Source organism: Tamandua tetradactyla, chromosome 19 (genome assembly GCF_023851605.1).
Source record: "Tamandua tetradactyla isolate mTamTet1 chromosome 19, mTamTet1.pri, whole genome shotgun sequence".
NCBI classification, from domain to species: domain Eukaryota; kingdom Metazoa; phylum Chordata; class Mammalia; order Pilosa; family Myrmecophagidae; genus Tamandua; species Tamandua tetradactyla.
Window position 1 is genome coordinate 68,574,710 of NC_135345.1, and position 21,494 is coordinate 68,596,203.

The following is a 21,494-nucleotide window of genomic DNA, read 5'->3' on the forward strand; positions in this document are numbered from 1 at the left end:
CTTGCAGCAACTCTTATGAGTTAATCTATTACCTTATATATTGCTGTGACCATAACTCAGATAAAACATAACACATTTTCATTTTGTCACTCCATTATTTTTGGAGTAAGTCAATATAATCTGAGATGAAGCATGCCTTGCTCAGCATTTATTGATCCTTCGGTTTGCTCATTGTTTACATCAAAACATCACTTGTCAGTTCTGGCTCTATTACAATTATCTTCTCATATGGTAAATAATAGCCTAAAAGCCTACAAATGAGTCAATTTCCAAGGAGAGTTATTCTCAAGATGCTGGCACAAAATGTGCACCCCAATTCCTTCCTCTAGGCATGGGTGATGGATGACTTTCATTTCATAACTGAAAAAAAGAGAAAAGCATTTATCTATACTAACAAGATACCACTTTCTCCCATAAAAGAAAAATGAATTTTAATTTATACCACAATGCACAAGCACACAGTAGATGTTCAATAAATGGTAATCATTATTAATCCTGGTTCAAACAATTATAAACAGGTCCTGAAAATTAACAGGAGTCTGTTTTGGTGAAGCAGAGGTGGGGTAAGGAGTAAGATAAGTTGGAGCAAGTCCTCTAATCCCCACAGAATTTTAATTTAATTGGTCTTTTCAAACTTCTCACCAGGCAGACAAATTTGTTATTTAATGCTGAGCTTTTATTTCTCAGGCACCTAAGCTTCTTTTTATTTATTTTAGAGGTATTTTCCAACCATATTAGCTCTTTAAAGCCACAGAAATATTAAAGTAACTTACTATTATCAACTCATTTCTAGAAAGCAACTTTTAACCCCTAATTAAGTCAGTCACACTACTGGCTCTCGTGTACATTAACCACATTCCTAACTCTAGAAAATCTTGCTGCTTTTTAAATAATATTGTCCTTCTCTTCTCTTAATGTGTATGAAAGTTGTATGATATCTTTCTTGGTATCAGTTCATAACCTAATTTCTTCATGGGACCCTCACATTTCAGGACTACCTATTTAAATTCCTTTTTTATCCTAAACATTTATTGATTGAGCTACACAGTTTGGCACATGAAAGAGAATTGTTTTCCCTGTCACTGTCACTCATTGAGCCACTTTTATAACACAGTACTGGGAAAAGAAATATTTTGGCAGCCCCTCAGGCTGGTTCAAACCGGTTTCTGTGATACTTGGGAAGCCCCTTAAAACAAGCCGTGGTTTAAAAATTCCAAAGACAAAGTCCTTCCCTATTCTACAATTCTGAAATTCTATATCTTTGGCTTTATTGTTGACCCAGTATCTGGTTCTACACAATTTTCATTAACCTTTCAACATCAACTGCAGTAGTTAATTTAGTACATACTGAATAAATGAGTGAATTAATTAATTAATTAATTTATATCTCCATGGACTTAGAAAGTATCATTTGGGTTGAGAGATTTAATTATAATTTCCACAGATTATTGTGCCTTAGCCATACTCAGGTGTGAAAGAATAATTCATTAATATATTTTTAAATGTTTTAGAATAAGCCACCCTTTAGATATCTGAGGGTACACTTATGAAATATAATGAAAGTTTTGTTTGAGTTGAACAGTTTGATAGGAAATAATTTTTAAATAATCATTCACGTTTTTTCTTTATAATAATCTTTATTGGTCAAATCATTTTAGAAACAACTTCTATTGTGTCCAAGAGTCAGAAAAACTAAAGTAACTCAAATTATGCATGTATGTGGGGATATAAATTTATTGAAAAGGGCTAAAAATGATAGAAGCAATGGCCTAAAGCTATCTAAATGCTTTAATAGTGTCAACCAATTGCTGCTTTTTTAACATTTACCTTTTAAGATAAAAATGAATTTAGGTTCACTAACAGGGAACAGCCTGGTTAAAATCAGCAGGGTGTGATAAGCTTGCCCTTATTCTGTGCAAATAGAAATGGGTAGATGTCACTATAAGACCAAAATCAGTTTATATGAAAGGAGATGAAATAGTTAGATATTTCTAATAATAAAAAAAGTTGTATGATTAATTAGTCCTCTATTTCAGCATCTGATTTTGTGCTTAGCCATCATTATACATGCAACAGTGATAACATCCTTGAGTGCATGTGACAAATGAAATGGACAAAACAGTTGATATCAATATAGATGAGTAACAGTGTACTTTTAATAGTCTGTGTGTGTGTGTGCATGTATACATTGGAAAAGAATAAGTAGGAGTAGAGGAGCCAGAAGCAAAGCAGGAAAAGGAGTAAGATGATGAAAATGAAAAGAGGAAGAGAAGAAGAAAGAGAGATGAGCTCAAAATTATTGTGATTTGTGGTAATTTAAGAAAAGTCAAAATGAGATAGTGGTAAAACGGGAAATAGATGTTGCCCAGGGTATAGCGATAGGGCGTAAATCCTAGTAAGGGTCCTTAGGCAATACTTTCCACACAGAGGTATCTCGCATAAAGAAGTTTCTCAGCCAAATGTAGAATTGTTCATATATTTGGAAACAAGTTTCCTAATGGATATGTAAAAGATTATGAGCAACCCAGAGTACTAGATTTCAACATAATGTTCCAGTTTTAGAGTTTCTGAAAGTTTCCATTTTTTGACATTTGGTTAATAAAGTATGCAATTCTCTGTTTTAGGCTCTAATATAAGAGTGATGAGCTTCTTCTCTGTTGTTTGGGCAATAGTTTAAATAGATATTTTTACATTTTTATAGCTTTAAAGTCTCCTGGATTTGTCATAAGAGCATTTTAATCAGAGAATAAATATTCACAGGTAAAACCACAAGTTAAGAGTATAATCTCATCAACACATTAATATGAGAGCTTGGAAAGTTTGCTACCTTCTATATCTCAACTCCCTTAAATGTAAATGTAGAGATCTAACCAGAATCTTGCAACACAGCAATACAGGAACAGAGGAATGGTTGAAAAGGAAAAATAAAAATAAAAAGTATTACAAATGCAAGTGAAATTAACAAGAATTTGTGAAATTGCTATTAGCATTCTGTAGATACAGTTAATACAGTAATACAAACCAATAAATGCAACTTGAATATATCCATCAAGCTGTCAGAGCCACAGAATTAGCTTTTATCATGATTTCACAGTACTTCAGAGACTGTGCCCATCAAGCTTCCCCCCAGGCATTGCATTTGCCATTCAATATAAGCCCTGGGGCAAGTGCTTCTGACAGATATTGGCTGGGCCCCTGTCAACATTAGGCTGGGCCAGGGACAAATCCTACCAATTACACTGCATCTTATAAAACATCCCCATATTCTTTTAGGAAATAATTCATCTCATGTTCATCCATTTTTATCATGACATGTATGCAATACAACTACTAAATTATAGCCACTCTACCCAAAATATTTGCAGTGACTTCTTCACTTCAGTCTCCAAAGCAAAGACTACTGTTAAGCTAGTTAAGGAGCTTCTGGAAATGCTTTTGGACAGGAAGATCAAGAGGCTGTGATGCTTAGAGGCATAGAGCAGGGCAGAACATGCATAAATGAATACGATCAGTAAAGCTTTGCTTAAAGGATCAATCACTTTGTCTGACTTACAAAGATGAGAAATTTCCAGCATGCTTCTAGATTTTGACTCAAGCATCTTAAAGAAAAAGAACTATGAAAGTCAAGTCAAATTGCCCTATAAATCTAAATGAAGAAGATGGAAACCTAATGGGATTTTTTTAAACTGAATTTAGTTTTTGGAGGCTAAAAGTTTACTTTAAAAAAAAAACTGTATCAAACGAAACATTCTCAAATAGAGCTTTAAAATTGAGTTGAAGATTGGTTCCTGAAAACATGAATACTTTAAAGAGACATTTACCTTTGTTTAGAATTGCAAATACTGCTGAGCCTGGAAATGGGCACTCTTTGCTCCATCTTCCCCCCTGCTGAAGCACAAGTCCTCCAAGATTTCAGTCCACCTCTTTTTAGAGACTACTCTCCTTCAGTCATTCCTTTTCTCTCTTTCAGCTTTCTTCTTTTCTAGTAAATCATTCTTTTCCATATTCTAAGGTGCTTCAATTCTATCTTCATCTTAAAAAGAAACAACCTGGCTCATATCTCCCTGCTTCCCAGTATCCACACTATTTCTCTGCTCCCCTCCACAATCAAAGATTCTTCAAGGTCCAAATAATCTATCTCCAACTCCTAATCTACTGTTCATTCTTCACCTAAATTCAACCTGGTATCTACTCCTACAGGCCACTCATAGCTCTTTCAAGTGCTAACAAATACTTTATGATGCTAAATCCAGGGTACTCTTTGCTGTTTGTAAATTACTTGGTTAATCAGTCAAAATATTCTACATTATGCTGCTTTAGCAAAAGACCCAAACAACAATAATGACGGCTTTTTTCTAACTCATGCTACATATCACACTCTATGGCTGTGTTCCATTTTGCTTTAACTCCACGAGCCAGGCTAGTGGAGCACCCTTTCCCTGGAGCATTGACTGTTGCCATGGATGAAGGAAAAAGAGTGGATAAAGGATGTGCCATCTGGAAGTGACTCATGTCACTTCCCACCAAAACAAGTCCACAGCCACACCTGACTTTAACAGGGAGAGGCAGTAAATATTGGAGAACAGTAAAATCATCCACTATACTTGGTATTTCAACTGTTTTTTCACAGTTGAATACTGCTTCATTTTTGTAATACTCTCTTCACTTGGTTTCCAGATTTTAGTTTTTAGTTGTTCCTTTTCAGCTCCTTTTCTTATCTGACCTCTGAATTTTGGAGTTGCTCATTGTTCGAACTGAGACCTATTGTTATACACTCTCTCCATAGTTGATCTTATCCATCCCCATGATTTTAATTATTACCTATGTATTTACAACTTTTAAATGTGTATCTGTGGTTCAGGCATTTCATCTAAGTTCCATGCTTATCTATAAATGCCTCTTAGATATACCCCCTTGCATATCCCACAAGAAATGTCCAAAATGAAACTTCGATCTTCAGTCAACCTGTTTGTCTCTTAGCCTTTGCATCACAGTAAATGTCATTTTAGCCACCTAATTATTAATACCAGAAACCTAAGGATTGTTTTTGACATCTCCTCTCCTTCACCCCAACATCTATTTCATTATATTCTGATAAATCTACCTCTGAGAATTTTCTCAAATAAGTCCTCTTCTACTTTCTCTCCACCCAAAGCAAAGCCAGCAATATTTGTGACATTAATTAATAAAATGCCCTCTTAATTTCTCCCAATTACTATCCTTGCCCATTCTCCCCTGTCCCCAAGATTTTGCCATAGAGAAATCAGGCTAATAGATTAAAAAGCCAAATTTGATGTCTTCACAGAAGTCTTTTATTCAAAATCATAGAATGTTTTCCCAAGCATTTAGCATAAGATTCTAAGTCCTGAATGAGCCATCCTAAAGGGAATGCCCTAGACATGGTCTCTCTCCAATCCCAACTCTGCCCTTCACTTTGCACTTTTCAGTCAAACTTCTTTCTTTTGATTTCTGGACCATAACAAATGATTTCCTGACTCAGAGACTTTGTAAATGCTTTTCTTCCTGTCTGGGTAGGCTTCTCTTCCTCACTGCTCTCGTTTCATATTGCTGATTCCTAGTCACCTCCCCATTCAAGCTAGACATCATGTATAAGAGGTCTTCCTTGGCAAGCTCTTCTAACCTTATTTTAATTCTTCCATAGTATCATAATCTTTCTTGGGTCAGTCTTTAGAAATGACATGTATATATTTATTTTCATTGATTGTTTCACATCTGCAAGGCCTGCATATGTACTGTGGCACATTGCATGGTTCAACAAATACTTGTTGAAAAAATCTGAGAATATCTTGATTAATGATTTAGAAAAAAAAATGAGGGAGATTTTGAAGAAATAAGATGGTGTTATTATAAAAAGGTAATAATGAGTCTTTGTTAAGTAAAACTATTTACTTTGTACTAGAGAAATTCTATGATTCTTTTCTGTTTTTAAAATCAATATTATTGAGGTATACATACAAACTAATAAAATATACCCATTTTACATATATAAATCAATGAGTTTTGACAAAATGTAATCATAACATAATCAAGAGAGACAATATTTTCAGCACCTTTTATCACCACAAAGTGTTCTCATTTCCCCTTGCAGTTAAGCCTCCTTCACAATCTTGCTCCCAACCCAACTATAAACAATCAAACCTACTTTCTGTAACAGCAAGTTCAATTTGCCTGTTCTAGAATTTCATATAAGTGGAATCACACGGTGCATATGCTTTTCTCTCAGCTTCCTTTCACTCAACATGTTTTAGGTTCAACCATGTTGTTGCTTATATTGATAGCTCATTCTTTTATTGTTAATTAGTTCCCATTGTATGGATAGATCATAACTCATTCATACTCGTTGAAGGTCATTGAAGTTGTTTCCAGTTTCTGGCTGTTACAAATAAAACAAAAATAAACCTATTTGTACAAGTCATTTTGTACATATTTCACATTTTTCTTGTGTAAATATCTAGGAGTGGAATTGCTAGGTCATATAGAATATATCTGTTTAACTTTAAACAAACTGATAAATAGGCACCCAAAGTGGTGGTGGAGTGAGCTGCTACACGAGTGTGTCATGGGAACACAGGTTTAGGACACAACAGAAATTTTCAGCAAATGATCTCTTTATTACTTGCACACTATAAAGAGTCCAGAAAGGTTCAATAATCTCTTTGTCACTTATACAAATAAAGAGTCCAAAAGAGCAGGGAAAGAAGTCCCATCACGGCCAGTCTCCCGGAGTGATGAAAACTGCTCCAGGTCAGCGTCAATAGATGGCTACTCCACAGGCCTCACTTTGTGCAGGAGAAGAAAGACAAATCTATACTGCTTGAGTGTATTTTTTTATCCACCTCAAGGGAGGGGACCCTGCCACTGAGAATTTCTGTTCTGATAAGAATCTGGGACTGTCTTTTAATTTGCTGAAGCTGCCAGAATGCAGTACACCAGAAATAGATCTGCTTTTATAAGGGGTATTTATTTAGTTAAAAAATTTACAGTTCCTCAGAAGAAAGGCAACTTGCTTCCATCTGGGTTTCTCTGCACATGGGAAGGCACACAGTGATGTCTGCTTCTCCTGGCTTCTGCATTCAAACAGCTTTTCCTGAGGTGTTTTCCTCTGCATCTCCAAATGTCTGGGTCTATATTTGCTCTGAACACTGAGTTGAGGTATATTGGTCTGCTAGGCTGCTAAACTCTCTTCTGACTTCTTTCTTTTAAGCCCCCAGCTAATTAAATTTAATGTCAGTCATTGCCTAAGGCATTCCATTTAGCCAATGCAGATGTAATCAGCCAGAGATGAATTTCACATGCTGATGATTTAAGTCTGCAGCAACAAAACAGGGCATCATCACCTGGTCAAGATGACACCTGAACTTAACGACTATAGGCTGTTTGTTCCTGGTTTTAAGTTTTAGGTCTGGCATGGCCTTTTCATCAGACTTAACATCTTCCCCAGTTGTGGCATGGCGCACAACAAAGAGGTGGGGGTAGTGGAAAGTCAGAGGATGGCCATTTTGTGTGTGTTATTGACTCCCAAGAGAAGGAGGTGAGGATAGGTGAGGTCTGAGTTATGGCCACTTCACAGATATATGTGATTTTCCTAACAGGAGTTATTTTTTATACTCCCTCCAGGTAATGTATGTGGTGTGCAGTTGTTCCATTAATCTGCATTAGAATTTTTTATCTTCAGTCTTTTAAATTTTAACTATTCTAAAATAGCTAAATTTTAGCAGTGGGATCTCATTTTAGTAAAATAAAAGTACTTTTATTTATTCTTATTAAATTTGCTTGTTTTTATTTTTCTTACCCTATTACACTGTCTAGAGCCTCCAATAAAATATGGAATAGAAGTGGTGAAAGCAGACATCCTTGCATTCTTCCAAATCTTGATGGAAATGTATTCAGTCTTTAAACACCGATAATGACCTTAACTCTAGATTTTTCATAGATCTTCTACATCAGGTTAACAAAGTTTCTTCTATTCCTAATTCATTTATAGCTTTGGTTTATTAATCAATGATTATTTAATTTTGTCAAATGGTTTTTATGCAATTCTTGATATTTCCATATTGTTAATTCTCCTTTTTCTGTTGTTATAGTTAATTACATTTATTAATTTTCAAGTATTTATGTAAACTTGCATTCCTGGGATAAATCCCACTTAGTCATAATGTATTAAACTTTTAATATATTACTAGATTTGATTTGCTAATATTTTATTAAGGTTTGTTTTGTACATTTATGTTTAAGAGGTATATTCTCTCATAGTTTACTTTTCTTGTAATATCCTGATTAAGTTTTGGTATCAGGATAACTTTAACTCATAAGATGAGATTAGAAAATGTTCCTTTCTGCTTCATTTTATGCAATAATTTGTGTAGAAATAGCATTCTTCCTTGTATATTTGGCCATTTGGGCTGCAGTTTTCTTTATGAGAAAATTTGTAATCATTAACAAAGTTTTAAAATAGATATAAGGTTACTTTTTATTTCCTATTTCTTATTATACTAGCTTTGGAAATTTTTGTTTTCAAGGAATATGTCCATTATATCTAATTTGTCAGATTTATTAGAAAAAAGTTAATAGTGTTCCCTAGTTATTATTTAATATCTGCAGGTTTTGGAATGTTTCTTTTCTCATTTCTTATATAGGTCATTTGTTTGTTCTCTGTTTTTTTCCTGATAAGTCTGGCTAGAGTATCAATTTTATTAATACTTTCAAAGAACTTGCTTACAATTTTACACATTGTTGCAACTGTGGTTTTCTCTACGTTATTGTTGTGATGGTGGGGTAATGGTTTTCTGTTTCACTGATTTCTTCTTTTTTATTTTCTTCTTTAGGGAATTAATTTTCCCTTTCCTCATATAAAGATTTAAAGTTTAAGTTTCCCTCTAAGCACTACTTTGGCTGCATCTAAAAATATTTATACTTTCTTTTTTTACCACTCAGTTCAAAAGATTTTCTAACTTTTCATTATTTTTCTAAATACCTGGGGAGTTTTATAAATATGTGAGAAATGATCTTTTCATTATTTTTAGTTTAATACTTTTTGGTCAAAGGGCATATATGCTATATAATTTCAAATATTTTAAATGTATTAAGACTCTTGATTTGCTCAATATGTGGTCTATTTTAGTGAATGTTCCATGCGCACCTAAAAGGAATGTGTATTTTGCTCTTGCTGGGTGGTGTTACGCGGTAGTCAGTTTGGTCATGTTTTGTAATATTGTTCAAATATTCTATCTTCTTATCGATTTTGTGTCTGCATGTTTTATTAATTACTAGGAGAACAATATTGATATCTCCAACTATAATTGTGGATTCATCTGTTTCTCTTTTCATGTCATTAGTTTTTGCTCCATGTATTTTAAAATTCTGTTAAAAACTGCATACAAGTTTAGGATTGTTATGTCTTCCTGATAAATTATATGAACTATTGTTAAAAAACTCTTTGTTCTAAAGCCAATTTTCTCTATTATTAATTTACAGTTTCTGTGATTAGGTTTTCATGATATAAACTTTTCTATCACTTACTTTTGACTTATGTTTTTACATTTAAAGTGCGTTTTTTTGTAGAAAGCATGTGGTTGATTCTTGCCTTTTAAAATCTGGGCTGATAATCTCCATTGAGTCATTCTTCTTTATCAAAGTCCTTCCCAAATCTTAATTGCCCAATAATATCCCCCAAGAATAACTATTGCCTCAGTTTAGAAATGAGCATTCTAAATACTTGTCATATGCACTTCAGAGGCAGCTGTACGAATAAAATAAGTAATGTACTCAAAAGCACTTTATAATCTTTAAAGAGAACTACACATGGTACTTGCATGCTTACGTACCTGTTTCCACAGGTGCCGTATACCATCCTCATTAGAAACATAGAAAGGCGTCTATATGATTTCTGTACTTTGAAATTTGTGGTGTATGAATGTACATGGATTCAATTCAAATTGTTAGCTAGAATTTACTCTTGTATTTTCTGTAAAATGAAATTTGAAAAGCAAGGTACACTGTAAACATGACAAATAATTAGCATACTTAACTATATAGTCATTAAAAATGGGTAACATCAAATAAAAAATAAAAAATGGGTAACATCTGTTTGAAAGGAACAGAAAATACCTTAAAGTAAATTCTGTCTTCCATCCTCCATTGTCTCTATTACTCATTATAGCCCAAAGAACTAAAGCTGATTTTTAAAATATACAATTCAGATCTTGCATCATGTTGTAGTGATTTTTCCTGTCAGTTTGTGTTAATGGGTTTTTAAACTGTATTCTATCACATAAGTAATGTAAATAGAAGTTGTCTTAGACTTACAACCATCCCTCCACACTAGAGAATTTGGTACTGGAGATTCTAGAAAGAATGAAAGAATTCATTTTCATTGTATAATTTTTGCTCTACTTAAAATTTTCACCATGGACATAATTAATTTAATTTAAAATAAACTGGTTAATAAAACCATTAACTAATATCATTTTATAATTATATTGTGTATGGCCCATTTTGGATTATAAACTTACAGTAGTTTATGTGCATATCTAACTTTTATTAATATTGCACCTGTAAAGATATTTGTTGTGCACAATTGGCTACTGTCCATGATACTTTAATGATTATGAATCCAAAGCAGTCATACCTTAAATTAAATAATTAGTGACAAATGAAAATAATTTTTGCTTATAATAGTGTTAAATAGCTAATAAAAAGTCAAAAGAGCATTGATTCCCAATAAAAGTAAAATTCAATCAATGGGCTTATACTTAAGTCCAACCTAATTGCTTCAAAAGGCTTTTGTAAGTCAGACAGGAATGCAGTGAATTCTTCTTTCAAATGTCATATGTCTCATACATTTTCCACAGGATGTTAAAAATGACAGTGGTAATGAAGTGGAACCTCCCATTATTTCAGCATGATTCAATATTATACCACTGAAAAAAGGAAAATGTGTCATGAAATCTGCTAGTGGCCTCCAACTTATGTTTAAAACTACAAAAGGTTAAAATTATAATTAGTTACTCTTATGGGAAAATAAAACAAAACAAGAAATACTGTCTTTCTAATGCCTCCCTTTAAAAATAATAATGTTTACTCTTCAAATGTGTTGTTCCTGCCCACTATAGGAATGAGAGTGTAGGAAACTGACAAAGTGGCACAAACATACATATTTCAGAAATGAGATGAGCTCTGAGGACTTGATGAACTTGTTCTGCAAAAGACCCTTTAAAGCAGATCAAAAGTCAAGCTATAGTAAGGGATAAAATATTTACAAACCACCTATCTGACAAAGTGTATATCAAGACTATACAAAGAACTCTCAAAACTTGACAGTAAAAAATACAAGCTATCCAGTTAGAAAATGGGCAAAATTCATGAAGACATATTTTACCAAAGAAGATTTACAGATGGCAAAGAAGCATGTGTATAGATGTTAAATATCGTTTGCCATTAGGGAAATGCAAATTAAAATCACAAGATATCACTATACACATAGCACATGGTTAGAATAAAAAGTAATATTAACAGCAAATTTTGGCAAGGATTTGGAGATACTGGATCACTCATATGTTGATGGTGGGAACGGAAAGTGATACAGATATACCAGATAACATTTGACAATGTCCTAAAACAACTAAACATGCATCTCAGATTGTACTCCTAAGCGCTGATCCTAGATTAATGAAAACTCATGTGCACACAAATACCTATACATGAATGTTTATAGTAACTTTATTTGTAATAGCCCTCAACTGCAATAGCTCATATGTCCTTCAATGGGTGAATGGTTCAACAAAATGTGGTACATCTATGCCTTGGAATACTACTCAGCTATAAAAAAGGGACAAACCTTGATATATACAAGAACATGAATGCATTCCCAGAGAAGTATACTGAATGAAAAAAAAAGAAACAAAAAATGTTACGAACTATAGTGTTTCATTTATATAACATTCCTGGAATGACAGAATTAAGTTACTAGAAAGCAGATTAGTAGTTGCCATGGGTTAGGGTCGGGGACATGAGAGAAGCAGTTGTGGCTCTAAACGGACAATATGTGGGATCATTGCAGTGATAGAAATTTTCTGACTACATCAATGACAATATCCCACTTGTGAGAGAATACTATACTTTTGCAAAGTTCTACTTATGCGGGGAATCTTTAAGGAGAAGATATATGAGACATCTCTATCGTCTCTTGCAACTACATGTGGATCCACAATTATCTCAGAAATAAAAGTTTATTTGAAAAACCAAAGCAACAACAACAAGGTAGGAGTAATACCTTTAGACTCAGCTGGGGAATGACAAAGGCACATGAGCCCTCTAGGGGATGCCCCCTTAATATGGTTAGCTAAATTATTGACTACTTTGTTGAGGCCAGCTCTCTTCAATGTAATCCAAGAAAGAAGTCTCAACTCTTTAAATAATGAGCTATTCACCTCTTTCCTCCCTTCCTGATTCCCACCTCGTGTCCCCTACTTTCCTATTTATTAACTAGTATCCACCTGCAGTGAGACAGATGTAGTCTGTGGTGAGGTGGTTTGGAGTCAACAGTCATGTAGGAGCAGCCACCAGACAGGAGCTGAGCTTCAGCAGTGCTGGGGAGAAGGCAGGCATGAGGGAAGATAATGGAGAGGGATTGGGGTAGGTGCATGAAGCAAATGATGAGCAGGGCTAGCAGTCTAAGGAGAGTTCAGAGGAGGGAAACCCAGAACATTTTGGAGGCACACCTAGGGGGCAGCAGGTGAGGAGGAGGATGCAGGAACCAGCCTGAGAGTTGGATGCTCCACTTTGTCACGGGAACCAGCGTGGTCACTCTTTTCTCACATCTAGGCCTATTCTCTAAGATGTATAATATATTTCCTCAAATATTGTCATTCCCACTCCACTTTGAAAAGGTGGAAACTAAGTTTCCGGAGAAGAGTTTGCCCTGGGCCACAAACACAAGGAAAGAAGGAGCAAAGCCAAAATGGTAATTTGGGTCTGACTCTAGATTGTAGGGCTCTCAACCACACGTAGCTTCCTTATTCAGGATGAGAGAAGTCAGCTTGCTTTTGAGTGTGTGTATGTGTGTGTGATTTCAGGGCAGGGTAAGGTGAGAGTTACTTGAATTGCAGTTATGTTTCCTTTTAAAATAATTTATAAACTGGAACAAAACCATATATGTCCTCTAGATTTTAGGTTTAAGTCCCGAACTCTCAGTTCTCCAAAGCAGGTTGGCCCTTAACAAGTGAATCTCTCTTAGAATAGTTGCATTTTTACTTCTATTTATACCATTTGTATCTCCACTTTCTCAAAAAGCGTCCAAAAGCTATACAGCTCATGTAATTTTTCTCCTTATATTTTATGAATGAATGATGGAAAAAGTTTCAATTTAGCAATGTAATCAATTCTTGTCTTTGTTTTCAAGAAGATATGCTGATTTAGCATAGCTGACTCAGCTTTACAACATCGTATGCTTTCATGGATCCAGTCTTCCGTGGAGCCACTCTTCTGTTTACTGGTAGTTTCTTTGTATTCCTTTCTTATATATTTCTTCTCAGGGAGATCTAGTGGCTCTACATCAATTCAAACAGAACTCTTAAGCTCAAGTTTGGAGGCTTACTACAATTGACATCATTGTCAATTCTCACTTTGTATATAGACCCCCCCCATTCCATTTGGACAAAGTGAATGACTCTTCTCCAACTTTTAGGTTCAGATTTATCTATCACTCCATGCTTGTTTTCCTGACAGCTCACATGCAATCTCTAGTAATTCTGTTACTTATGAACATTGTCTCTTTAAACCTTTCAAAGCTGCTCATTAATGTTGGAATTAGTACAAATTCCTTGAATGTGACCTTCAAGACCATAAAGGATCTGGCTTCCCACTTCCCTCTCTGGTCCCAAATGCTCCAAATACTTAGTCGCTCAGAAAATTCCAGCTGGACAGAGTTTCTTTCCATTTGTTGTGTGCGCCATGGTTTCTATCATCTTTCTATTGGCTGTCACATTTGCTCTTCACTGTGTCTGAAAACCTTTTCCCTCTTTCTGCTGTGAAGCATCATTTCCACAGAAAAGTCTTCCATGCATCTTTATTATAGGGCTGTCAGATTGAAAAATAATACAAATAAAAATAATAATAATAATTGCAGCACCAACCACAATAATTGTACTTAACATTTATTGATCTTTTTTTTAACCAGACTCAGTTCTAAATATATCACACATACTTATTAATTTATCTTTACAGTTATCCATGAGAAATAAATACCACTATTGTCCCATTTTCCAGACCAGGAAACTGGACCCCATGAGAAATTCACCCAAGGTCTCTGCTTGGAAGAGAGGAGCTGAGCTTCAAACACAGGCAGACTGACCCCGGGTCCCGTGCACTTAATCAGCAGCACACCACAATGTCTCCCTTCTCCAAGACAGAAAATCCAGCATTTCATTTTATTTCATTGGGATGGAACTCACAGGAGAACAAGGGATCAAGATTTATCAGAGGTTTCACATGCCCTTTATCTCTTGTTAAATGCAATACCAAATCCAAATATGATTTGCATGAGTTCCACCTTCTATCTGAGGTGGAAATTTTCAATTGCCTGAGAGCACATGTTCCCAGCATTGGCATGATTCAGTGGGACTCTGACATGGGTCACAGAGGGCTCTTAAGGTCCTGGGGAATACCAGGTAACACTTCCAGCAAAGGGGCTGGTGTATTCTGGCTACACTATTATTTTTCCTAGAGCAGAAACTGTGGGCCAAAGAAGAAATACAATTTTAACAGTTTTTCCCCTTATTTGGGGTACAATGGAATAAGTTACTTTAAAATTGTGCATATTGAAAAGACAAGCACACAGGATTTTTACACAAACTGATTTTAACCAAGAGCAGAGTATAGTGCAGATATTGCTTTTTCTTCTTCAGTGTTCTAACCCATAGTTCCAGCAATGTTCACATATCTTATTTAAAAACCGTGATAATTATACATTGGCCTCATCTAGTGTCCTGAGAGGGAAAAATACTTCTACAACTGTGCCTGTCATTTCAGACCCATTTTTGGTAATTTTCCTGAAAATGCACCATTGTGCCCTACACTTCTTTAGGGCCCTTCCTTCATCCTCTCTTCCTCTACTCCACATTTCTTTTTTCTTCTTTACTCTGTACTTTTTCTTTCTGTGATTTCTTCCCCACTAGTCTACAAAGGCAGACACCATTTCAGTCTTCACACTAGAAAGTTTTTGGTGTAGTCACCCAGAAAGTTTGTTGACTGACTGGCTATGCTGTACATAGATTCATTCGACACATTCATTCAGCAACTATTCGCTAATATATTCAGGGATGTAAATGATTGACAGGACACAGACCTCATCAAGAATTTTATAGTCCAATGAGAGAAACAGACAAGTTAGCAGGTCATTTCAGTAGTTCTGTGCCACAGCAGATATAACCATGGGGTGCTATGAGAACACACAGGAAGAATCCCGACATTTTTGAAGGGCTGAGAGAGGGCTCTCATAGGCCGAGAAGCTTCGTAGGCAGAGGAGCTTGATTTGATAACTGAAGAAGGATCTGATGCAAAGGAGGGGAAAGGTGTGTCATGAAAAGGCACAGAGATAAGAACATGGTGGTTCATGGATGATAGAATCTCAGAGGTAAATAGAGGTCAAATAATGGAGGGGCTGGCCTGGCATGCTACAATGTCAGATTTTATTCTGAGGGAAATGGAAGTCAGGGAAGGTTTTAATTCACAAAGCAACATGATCAAATGCGCACTTTTAGTAAAGCTCTTCCAGCCACAGCAGCCCAAACTAAAAGAAATTATGGAGAAGAAGAAATGGATTTAGGAACTATTAAAAGGATAGAAACAACAGACCTTCATGACGGATTAGGTATGGCAAATTAATCACTCCAAGTTTCCAGCAGTGACTTCAGTAGCTCACTGCTATGTAAACAAATAAATAGGATTTACATGGTGTGTGTATACATACATACAATCATATGGCTTTTTTTAAATTTTTTATGTGTTTTGTTTCACTTTTTATAATTATAATCTTTTCAAGTCTCCAAAATCTGAAATTATCATTATTTTTTTCTTTTGGAACTCCTATAATACCTGAAATCAAAGTGTCCACCCAAGGATTCTTTCCATATTTAAGGAATCAAATACACTTATTTTATATATGAAGAAACTGAGTAAAAGCATTTACCTTTTCTTCCTCAAGCTGCAGAATAAATTCCTACCAAACTCTTCAGTCCCTTGCCTGAATTCTGACCCTCAGAAACTCTTCCATAAGAATAGATCGAATTTTGTACTTTTTAATGATTCAGTATATTTGTTGCAAAGCTCCAATGTGGCCTATCTCCTTTGCTTGCCTTTTGTGCTTTTCATGCCTACCAATAGCTCACTCTCATCTTCATGAAGTTAGAGCAGATCCCAACATTGCTGGTCCATGTAATATAAAAATGTAGGTTAAATGTGAAGAAATATCCTCTGAAATTTAGTTGAATTCAGAAAATAATTCTTTTTCTTTACTATCAATGTTTAATATTTCTTTCAGACAAGGATTCTACTTGTTCTCCTATCTATATGGTACCCCTATTATTTTTTTAAAAATAATAGTCAGATACTCCATATACTGTATGGCCACAGGGGGAAATTAGTGAGAGCTCAGACTTCCATGCATCAGCAGTAAAGGAAACATGAGGGGAATTTTGCAGAATAAAGGTCAGTGCTTTTTAAATTTAGGGGCCTATATCAAGATTAGGTAAAGTATGTTTCCACTAGCTCATCAATAGTATTGCCATGCCCTACAACTTTCAGACAGCTGAATGCTGAAAGGAATAGAGTTCTAAATTATTACTGATGACATGGTTATAAAGAGGAATGGCCTACTGGGATGTATACTTTTGTTCTTGTCTCTGCACGTTCTGCACAATTGCATTATGAGAACTCTCAACTGCAGGGCAGGAAAGCCAAACCTGATGAGGAAACAGCTTCTTCTCATTCCCAGGACCTTCTTCTCTGATTTCTCTAGCAGATTTCCTCATAGAGCTATTTCAAATGCTCTTTTTATGGAATAATGAATCACATGCTCTGCTTTTATATGATAGTTTTGTAAAAAAAAATAAGAATAGATTATTTTTCTCACCATACTCAAGCTTCAAACATACTGAACGGCATTAAGGCCACTTAATCAGAGCATCTCAGTTCTGGCAGGGAGATGCTCACCTAGAGATAAGGGCGGTTCACAATCCAGCATAGCGGTGTCTCCTTTGTAGTCCATAACAAAAAGGAATTTCTCCCTTGGCAAGATTATGTGTACCGCATGATTATCATGGGGATGGGAGAGCCTTTCCATGACACACTTATCATGGTTATAGAGATTATTTCTTATATACACTTGATAATTCTGTGACTCTCTCAGATACATTTTCCTCCCAAAATCCCAGGCAGTCCTTTTTGGAAATTTTATATTTTGAATGCTACTAGTACTCTTCCCTTGCAGTTTCATTACACAGTTCTCATCTTCAGAAACTTGTATAGATTCCCACGCCAACATCTGAGAGGGGGAATCACCTTGTTTTAGCAACTCTGACCTCTTGCATTTAGGATTTATTATCGCATCTCGATTTCTGACTAATTTACTTGTACATTGTTTCTACATATACCAGCATGTAAGATCTTCATGTAAAATATATCTTAATGCAACTTCTTGAAGAGTCTTGACTTCATTTTTATTCCTATTTCCTGAATATTCATCCTGAATTACTGACTCAATCATTAAAAGTTCCTCTTCTTCCCCCAAATGTAATACTATACCTGGTTTGAAGGGTTGATAGCCTACAGAGAGCAGGTTTCTGAAGTTCTCCACCATTTCATCTTGGTACAGTTTCATCTGAGTGGCATCTAGCAGCCCCAGTTCTCCCTCAGTGAAGACTACGGCTACATCCAGTATAGATATTTATTTCATGAATGATTTGGCAACACTGTATCCCCACATTATTAGACTGTGGCTAAATACATTCAGTCTAATATTGTAGAAGACCCCTTTATCTTAAGTACGGCCAGTAGAGTCTGCCAAACTGCAACACTTAAATATTTTGAATATAGTTTAGCAGACCAAAGAAACAATTATATAAAACCAGTATCATCTTTTAAGAATTCATGCTAATTTTTAGAATTGTTTTTATCTTAAATGTTTTCTTTTATTATGTGCTTTCTTTTCTGTAGTTGCAAATGTTTAAAATACCTGATTATCAAATAGAATTTATATAAATGATAGGAGGAAAGTTGAAGTACAGCCTACACAATATTGGATAGAAAACAGTTAACTAGGCACTTCACATGCTGTTAAGGCACAAGGACACACTGAATTGATGCAACCAAGAAAGTCAAGTTAATGGTTTGATCTGGAAGTGTCATGAAATACATGCTTCACTGGGGAAGGAGGGTCACAATTAATTTGGGGCTTAAAATCCTCAATTAGGAAGTTGCTTATGCACTCCAAAAAGGTAATTTAAGCCCCCTTCCTTGTGTTGTAATGCAATAGTGAACAAAGAAGTTGAACATAAAAGCAGCTAGCCATGCTGCTCAATTGCAAGAAAAGAGCTGAAACCTTAAAAAGATAAACAAACAAAACTGATGAACAAAAGAAAATAGCAAAACAGCAGACATTTTGTAGAAAACAGTTCTCCTTATTAAATGGAATTGATAAATACCTTATTTTAGAGAAATGTTGAGCACATGTAAATGTCAAGACCAAATTGAAATAATGACCTTAATCTAAATGGTAACAAATTAACACAGGCCAGTTTCAGTGTATCCACTAAAATAGATCAGTGTAACTTGGACAATTCAAGAATGATTTAAAATATTAATAACCATAGAAATAATTATCATTTATTGAATATTTAGTACTTTCTAGGCATTGTGCTCAACACTTTATATTCATTGTATTCTTTAATTTTCGTAATTTCACTATGGGGAATCTCCAGTTTATAAATGAAGAAATTGATACTTACAGTGATCAAAGAATTTCCTCAAGATAAGTGATAAAAGTAAGATGCAGACCCAGTCAGATCAACTCCTGTTATATTCTTCACCACTGCTAAAGAGAAATAGTGTCCAGAAGACATTATTCTCCTGATGACTTTCACCATATCCTTAATGTAAATGAATGTATTAATAAAGAATGAATAAGAATGATTCCAACTTATATTGGTATCTCAATAAATAACATTTGTATTTTTTATAACCTTATGCTTAATTTCTAGAAAAATATGTATGCTTCCAATTCTAGTATGAGGGTATAGTCATTCTCAAAATTTAATTTATAATTTTCTTGGTGTTTCAAATTAAAATCTTAACTTTGTTCCCAGATCCAGTGGGGAACAGAACCAGAGAAATAGCATACTTTATAGGATATTTTTACAAGGCATAATTCAGCCTGGAAATGCTTCATGTTACAGAGATAGAGACCATAGTTATAACTGATGTCATTTTTATTGGTGGCAAAGTTTCATAAAGCAATTTTTACTAATAATTTATATCGTTGCTTTCTCGGTGTTTATGTGTCCCTTGCGTAAAGTAATAATAACCCTGTCCCCTTATTTTTATACAAAAGACATTTGCACACACATGTATAAATGCATGCACCCACACTTACATGCTTCACATATATGCAAATGTGGCACACACAGCTACAGATTTTTTGTGTGTGCAATACCAAGGCTATTGTGGTTGAGCAGCTACTTTGATAGCTTAGCAGTTGTATTTATGCAGTGTCAGCAACTGCCCAGGCTATGATGATATAAGGGCGCTAATGATATTATATTCACTGAGCTGACATAATAAGTTTCCAGAGAAAGATAACTTAATTGGCAGCCTATTATCAGAGTACGTATATAGGTGCTCTGGCATTTGGAATGTGCTCATTGAAGCCAGGATAATTGAGGCATCGGGTAATTTGAGCAATGGTGATTAGAATCATCTGTGTGTAATGTGCAGTGAGTTAGAACATGTGTAGGAAAGAAGCCTTTTTATAAGACATTTAACTATTGAGACCCCTGAATAACCTTGCTATTCTTTTGCTGTCCTCTCTTATAAATCCACTGCTAATGCAAGTTGGAAATAGTTTAGACAAACATTTCTGAGATCTATTTTTGCTACAATTCCCAGATCTTAAGGTAAGAAATGAAATTAATTTTTATGAGAAACCCTTATTTTATACGTATTCACAGAACAATATTTTTACACCCATTCAACAGTCTGTACCACAATTAAAGGCATCACAAATGACTTTGATATGCTTTAAAATATAGCATGATGACAGTTTCTGAGAACATCCAACATAATTTTGTTAATGTTGAAGGAAAATACGTCAATATAAAATCCTATGCAACAAAACAAAATAGACAAAAATAAGATAAATAAAATAAAAAAATAAAAGTCTGTGTAAGGACATGGAAAATGTGTGAAAACCAAATGAATAAACAACAGTGACTTCCTACTTATTGAATTGTTTCTAAATCTTAAATAACAATTTATTCTGATAGACATAAAAGTTCTAAGTCTTGTTCTAACTCCCACTAGCACTAAAAATCTGTGTTTAGGTCTAGGACGCAAATATTTGGTGGGGGGGAGGGGTATGATGAGGGAAATATAACACACAAGGAAAGCACAAACATCTAGGAAGGAACTATATAAATTATTAGCAATAATTATTATTCTGAACAGAGAAGCCTATGACCTTTCTATATACTTTTTCTTCTTAAAAAAATTGCATGAATAATCTTTACTCCTTTAACAAAATAGGTTAATAAAAAGTGTTATTACTAAAGGCTTTACCTTATTAAATAAAGTATTTATTAAAGGCTTGGTAAAAAAAAATAGTATTATCTACTCACTGATGAAAGACTTCAGCTTGGAGATGACCTTTCTTTCCCTTGAAGTCAAGTCTGTAGTTTTCCTATGGCACCGTTTATCATAATCACTTTATATTTAACAAGAAAACTTTCATGCTGCTAGAGTCTAATTAGGTAGTGACATTATGAGTGAACTCTGAAGAACAGATGTTTGTGAAAGTAGAGCAAGAGGTCATGTCTGCTGAGCACATCAAAGTGCATTAAACTCCTAATGTGTCCTAATAACTGGCGTCAAAATAATCTGCATAATAGGTTCATTAATACTGCCAATAACGAAAGAAAACAAAATCATTACCTGAAATGACTTCTTTCAACTAATATTTTCTATGGTAGGTCTGATAAGAAGAGGTTGGAAGTTACGAGGCAGCCACTGATTTCACAGACAGACCTTCCTTGGTGGTTCGTTGTATACCTCTGTGAAGCAAGGAACCACCTGGCAACCTATAAAGCTTTTATCAGATTTTAATGAAGACATCTAGTTGCTAGGATTTGTCAATCTCTTGCAGCTAGCCTGGAGTCCTTTATAACTAAATATGCAAGTATTTCTCAATGTTCACATCATGGTTACAT

At 34.8% G+C, this 21,494-nt stretch overlaps 1 long non-coding RNA gene across 3 annotated transcripts; it reads right to left on the bottom strand.

Annotated features, from left to right (window-relative positions):
• Positions 1-12,690: 12,690 nt before the first annotated feature.
• LOC143663667 (uncharacterized) lies at positions 12,691-21,331 on the bottom strand. Of its 3 annotated transcripts, none has more exons than XR_013166106.1 (3): positions 21,220-21,331; positions 19,023-19,105; positions 12,691-14,097 (listed from the first exon to the last, which is right to left on the bottom strand). It is a non-coding gene; the product is annotated as an uncharacterized LOC143663667 (long non-coding RNA). The 3 variants fall into 3 exon arrangements; XR_013166107.1 differs by lacking the exon at positions 21,220-21,331 and adding an exon at positions 20,907-21,043 and having other exon boundaries at positions 19,023-19,108; XR_013166108.1 differs by lacking the exon at positions 12,691-14,097 and adding an exon at positions 15,418-15,569.
• Between the last annotated feature and the right edge of the window lie 163 nt (positions 21,332-21,494).